Raw genomic sequence first — 6,275 nt, 5'->3', positions numbered from 1 at the left:
TGTTGCACAACTCAAGAGAGACGCTAGCACGATTGCTCAATAGGCAGATACGACACTTGTGCACAACCTATGATATGCAAAATGGATAAACTTCTATGTATGTATGGTTCCCGGTGTTTCTCTCAAGATGATCCAAGATGATCGGATATGAAAATCTTATATGCAATGTGGTATGATGCTATGGCACTTGCTTACAAGTTATTTGCTCTTTCTCTTTTGCTTAACAGCTTATTGTTTTTTTTTGTATGTATGGCCACTTTGCGAAATGCACAAACCAAGATAGCAATTGTGTATATGAGGGAACAACTTGAGGCACACTAGATGATATGATACCAATATGATATGGTATGTATGCAATGTATGGTGTAGATCACTAATGTGCACAAGTGACGTTGCCGGAAATACTCAAATGGCTAGTCTCGATAGGCAAGTGACGCAAAATGGGCTAGGGGTTAACAATGCAATTGCAAGGGGAATATACAATGGTGTCGTCGAGGTTACCGTCCTTGGCGATGATGAGTGGCGGTGTTCTTGATGTAGATACCAAGATGATGGAGACTCGTCCCTAAGTAGCCGAAACACATTAGGAAACGGAAAAACCACAACTCAAAATCTCAAGGACAAAAGTCAAACGGTAGTAGTGTAAGCGGTGGTGGTTTTGCGAAGCTCAATGGGATTCCGGAGATGCAATGATGGGTTTTGAGACGCAATGCGGAAGTCGAGGGTAAGGTGGATGGACTATACACGGTGTCGGAGTTCGAAACACGGTCCCTAAGTAGCCAAAACACCTTAGGAGACACAACTCACAACACAAACAAAATTGGGTTAAGTTGGGTTGGTGGAAGTGTATGGTGGGTAAGCCTATACGGAAGTTATGGTGGCGGTTGATGAAGAAGAAATCGTCCCTAAGTAGCCAAAACACCTTAGGAGACTCGAATCACAACTCAAACAACCTCAAATGCAAAGGGGAACAAAATTGGTTAGGTTGTGGAAGTCGGTGGTGGTTATGCGGATGTTGTGGTGGAAGCCCTAGGCAAAGATGCCAAAGTTGTCAAAATTTGATGGAGTCAAATGGGGATGGGACCTATCTAGATGGATAGAGGATGTCAATAGCTACTCAACGAGCTAAAGAACGCGAAAATCGGACTCCGGATGTGGAAGTTATGCACAAAACGGTGAAACGGAAAAGCTGAAATGTACAGGGGTCGGACATCCGGGGCTTTGGCCGGATTTCCGGGACCTGATGTCTAGAACCGCGTGCGAAAATGCGCTCCAGGAGCCGGATGTCCGGGGGGCCAGATGTCCGGGGCTACGGGCCGGATGTCCGGGTTCCAAATCCGAGGATGAACTCGAGGAACTCGATTTTGGGGGCGGAAATTGATGATTTCGGGGGCAAAATTGGAGAGATTTCGTGGATGGAAAGTGGGGAAAATTGGGGGAAAGCTAGATCCACAAGTAACAAAGCAAATCCACGGATCAAATTCAACAAAACATCATCAAACCAACAAATCACAAAAAAAATTGGGGCTATTTTTGTGGGGCAATTTTCGGATTAGGACGAAAAACAACAAAATCAAGCTAGAAAACACAACGGGGAGGCTCCGAAATCGTGATCAACGTGGCTCATGATACCATGATGATATCATGAGCTGGCTCTGATCCAAGATGATGTAGGGTGAAACCCTAGATGGCTGATCTTTCACGAAAGGAGCGGATCCCTACGAAGAACGTGATGAACACGAGGGGAAACACGAGGGAAACACGAGAGGAACACGTGAGAAATCACTCAACCAACAAGAATAGATCACGCATGCGCTAGATCGATGAACACAAAGGTAAGATACAAGATCCAAAGTCAACAACGGACGATACAAACGGTAACCGGTTCTTCTCCGTGAGGAGGTCTTGAATCAACGAGGGATCTTCCTGTGAGGGGTCTTGAATCCAAGATGGATCTTCTCCGTAGAGGGGCCGCAGTCTCTCTCGTGGAGTAGATCCGATATGGATGAGCAAAGCTCTATCTCTAAATGAGCTAATCCTTTGCTAACCCTAACTAGGAGGAGGTGGGGGAGTATATATAGTCTAAGGGACGAAGGGGTACATGGGCCTCGGCCCAGATGCGCTGCACGCAGGCAGAGGGGGCCGGATGTCCGGGCCTTCCCGAGACGCCGGATGTCCTGGCGTTGGGGCCGGATGTCCGGGCTGGCAGGGTCCAGCTTCTGTGATGGGGCGCCGGATTTCCGGGAGCTGGGCCGGATGTCCGGCGGCTCGCGACGGGCCGGATGTTCGGGCTTGGGGGCCGGATGTCCGGGCTGACTTGGTTCAGCTTCGGGTGTCTTCTGTGATGGGCGCCGGATTTCCGGGGGTTGGGCCGGATGTCCGGGCTGGTCCGGATGTCCGGGCTGGGGCCGGATGTCCGGGGCCTGTAGCAGCTGTCTCTTCTTCCTTCTCCTTCCTTTGCTTCCGCGCATGCTTGGCCTTGGTCCTTGGGTTCTCCATGGTCTCCTTGGGTGTACCTGAGTATGAATAAGGTCCGCGCTTAAAGTAGCATCCATGTCTTGCATGCGGAAAGGGAAGATTCGGAAAGGAGCGAGTTCACCTTAGGTCCAATGGCGTAGGCTCGAGTGTACATGGGGATGATCGTCGGATGCTCCGCGTCACACTGACTATTATAATCTATGAAAGAATCCTCCTGAGCAAACAAAGTCGGGCCATATGAGTCTATTTTATTTTGCAAGAAACCATGTAAAGTCCACTGATATTTGATAGTTAAAAAATTGGAAACTAAACATTAGCATATTCTAGGGGACCAACACAAGTGAGATATGTGGCCAGCGGTAAAGAATATTGACCACTCACAACATAAACAAAATTGTTCAACTTGATGTACCTGGAAATTATCGGCGTGGACGAGGTCTGTTCAAATTTTCCTGAAGCACAAATTCAAAGTCCCAGTTAGTATATAGTATACTGCTTACTGGAGATATCATAATATTAGATTATTCTACAATTAAGGCATGTAAAGGTTGGAACACGCTGAATAAATGTCACTTTAAAAATAGCCTTGAATTTTTCTATAGTTAATTGCCCGTGTGATGCAACAGAGACATACATATTTGAGTGGCTCAACGACAATCGTCCTGTAAATCTCCCCTCCCTCTCTGATCTTCCTCTCTCTACATATATGCCTATCTCCCTTCCTCCTATCTCCCTCTCTCTACATATATCCCCATCTTCCTTCCTCCGCTCTCCTTCCTTCCACCCTCTCTCGCTCATTGTAGGCGTCACAGGGGACAGACATTTTGTAGTGTACTAATAATTCCCAAGGACCATTGTTCGCCTACATCTATAGCACAGGCCTCCCTTCCTCCCAACCGCTCTTCCTAAGGTCTTCCCACGACAAATGAAAGGGAACAAAGAAGTAGCGGAGGTTTGCTTCGGATATTCTTCCATTGAGATACCATGCTGAACGGAAGCTTCTTCGTCGATTCCTTCACCTATATAACAATCATTAAGCATATCAAATAGGGCTTGGTGTTCAGTAAGCAGCTGGAAAGGATTAAATGGAGTCCGCCTTTCACGAAGTCCCTACCAATGTATCCCGTTGGATGTCTCTTTCGTCGACTCTATAAAACACTTGTAACAAACTTCCTCCCTGCTCAATATATTGAAGCAACTATGCTGCATTTGTAGAAGAAAATGACTCACAAGGAACAATCATTTTCTCTAAATAAAACATAAGAAACAAGCTGTGTGTTGACTTACTCCTTTTAATCAAACATGCTCCATGGCATGGCACAAGTCTTCATGTTCCTATCAAAACCGCAACCGAGTTGCAGAAGCACTTGGTCTTATCTCGTAATCTAGCAAACAATCAGAACTACCACCAAATGTGACTACCACGGTACCACATATGCTATGTCATGGTATCACATATCAATCTGTCACGAGTCATAAGACAAGAATAATACTATAGCCAAGATCTAAATGGGGCTTCACTGCAATCTACAACTGGATTTTCAAAGAAGCATAACTGAAGCATGTTGAATAAGTAAATATATTGTACAAACAGATTCTAATGGTGTATATCTGTATATGCATCAAGTTGAAAAGTAAGAGATGCAGACAGCAAGAAATTGTCAGAGCACTTCAAAATATCATGATTAACCGGCGGCAAATAAATCATGAAACATGGGTTGTAACTTTCAACAAATAAACCAAACATCATAATCTCAGCACCCATCGGCATTGCAGGTGACGACCATGTTGCTGCCCTTGCCATTGTCGTTATGGTCATCCAAATCTTCCTCCTCGTCCTTCGATATAAATAATGCCCAGCATTGTGAACACCGCGACTCGGTTTTGACCTGCATCCATGCGAGTGGGATGGATCAGAGACTGATCTTGCATGAAAAGAAGAGGAAAACTATGGGAAAATAGAGGAACCCCAATGAATCTTGTTCACATACATTTGGTGTGTAGATGGATGGTTGCGACAGTGCGAAAACAACGCATGCCGGCATCAAACGGAATATTTCTTACGACGATCGCTTGCAAGACTCGGTAGGGCGGAGGAGCCTGGTGTAGATGGCTATGGTCTGTGTCGGCTACGTTATTTCCATTAGAGCACGTACGTACGCAGTGGTCGCTAAATGTGCACATTCAGCTCAGAATTCAAGAATCAAGAAACTGTATTATTAATAAAGACTAAATGTGCACATTCCAATGGTGAACTACAAGGATGCTACTACAACAGAATCGCTACTAAATCGGAATTACAAAAGACTGAAGAAATTACTGTTATAAGCACTCTTCGAAAGTTCAGAACCAGATACTTGCTAAACTTTGTAAGTTCTTAAACTGTATAAATCTAGGGTCCTAAATCTTTTTTCGTTGGTCAACACAAACAATCTGCAAACTTAATAGAAAAGAATGCAAAGAGAAGAAAAAGGCAAACCTTATGTGTGAATCAATGGATTGTGTGCCCGGTGGCCAAGCCACAACCATCCACGCAGATGAGCCTCGTCCAAATTCTTGTACCGTACATTATACGTCCGTTCCATCACGATTGGAACACCCAGAAATCAAATAAACGCCAGCCAGTGAGATCCCTAGCCCCCGCCGAGCCGACTGTATCATCACTGTGATCCAGCCAAGGAGCCGCCATGCTTGGCAGGGGAAGGACCATGCCGACGCCATCGACGCAGATGAGCAGTGAGCGACCTGCCCCCATGGGTCCCATCGCAGAAGATGCCGGCGGAAACAGGGACCTAGCCGACATCACCTCCATCATCCCGGACACGGTGTGCCCGGATGGCCGCCATGGGGAGTGGCTGCCACAGCAGCGATTCATGCAGAGATGGAAGACGGGGCGCGACAGCGGAGTTGGGAGAGATAGACGACCGCGGGGCAGCCGGGGGAGGGGGGCGGCAGCCACGATTATGCATATCCCGGAGTTCGTTGGCAGGGTTTGAAACCGCCCTGCCCTGGAGACTTGGCGGCGGCGATTCCCGGAGTTCGGCGGCGGCAGGATTGAAACCGCCCTGCCTTGCAGAGGTGGGGGCGGGATTCAAACCGCCATACCTTGCAGCGGCGGCGGCAACATCTCCCCCTCGGACGGCGGCGGCGGTGGCAACGATCGATGGGAGTGGGTAAGGAAGGATAGGGATCGATGGAGTTTTTTCGCGGCTGCGGCGGCGGAAACGATAGATGGGATCGATGGGAGTGGGCAACGAAGGATGGGGTATATGGATTTTTCTTGTTGGGTGTGGGTGTTTTTGGGTGGCTGCATGGGATGGGGTGGGTGGGGAGGTGACGAAAAAAAACCCAGCGAAAATAAACCGTGGAGACTATTCACCAACTGCTCCATTAGGAGTAGAGATGCCGGCGGAAACAGGGACCTAGCCGACATCACCTCCATCATCCCAGACACGGTGTGCCCGGATGGCCGCCATGGGGAGTGGCTTCCACAGCAGCGATTCATGCAGAGATGGAAGATGGGGCGCGACAGCGGAGTTGGGAGAGATAGACGACCGCGGGGCAGCCGGGGGAGGGGGCGGCAGCCACGATTATGCATATCCCGGAGTTCGTTGGCAGAGTTTGAAACCGCCCTGCCCTGGAGACTTGGCGGCGGCGATTCCCGGAGTTCGGCGGCGGCGGGATTGAAACTGCCCTGCCTTGCAGAGGTGGGGGCGGGATTCAAACCGCCATACCTTGCAGCGGCGGCGGCAACATCTCCCCCTCGGACGGCGGCGGCGGTGGCAACGATCGATGGG

At 48.5% G+C, this 6,275-nt stretch overlaps 1 long non-coding RNA gene across 1 annotated transcript; it reads right to left on the bottom strand.

Annotated features, from left to right (window-relative positions):
* Positions 1–2,402: 2,402 nt before the first annotated feature.
* LOC123074283 (uncharacterized) lies at positions 2,403–5,736 on the bottom strand. The gene is made up of 6 exons (XR_006435920.1): positions 4,958–5,736; positions 3,766–4,367; positions 3,593–3,681; positions 3,113–3,497; positions 2,891–2,930; positions 2,403–2,692 (listed from the first exon to the last, which is right to left on the bottom strand). It is a non-coding gene; the product is annotated as an uncharacterized lncRNA (long non-coding RNA).
* Positions 5,737–6,275: the final 539 nt, after the last annotated feature.

This window comes from Triticum aestivum, chromosome 3D (genome assembly GCF_018294505.1).
Source record: "Triticum aestivum cultivar Chinese Spring chromosome 3D, IWGSC CS RefSeq v2.1, whole genome shotgun sequence".
Classification (NCBI taxonomy): Eukaryota; Viridiplantae; Streptophyta; class Magnoliopsida; order Poales; family Poaceae; genus Triticum; species Triticum aestivum.
The sequence above is the reverse complement of the archived record's forward strand: the minus strand, read 5'-3'. Positions and strand labels throughout refer to the sequence as shown.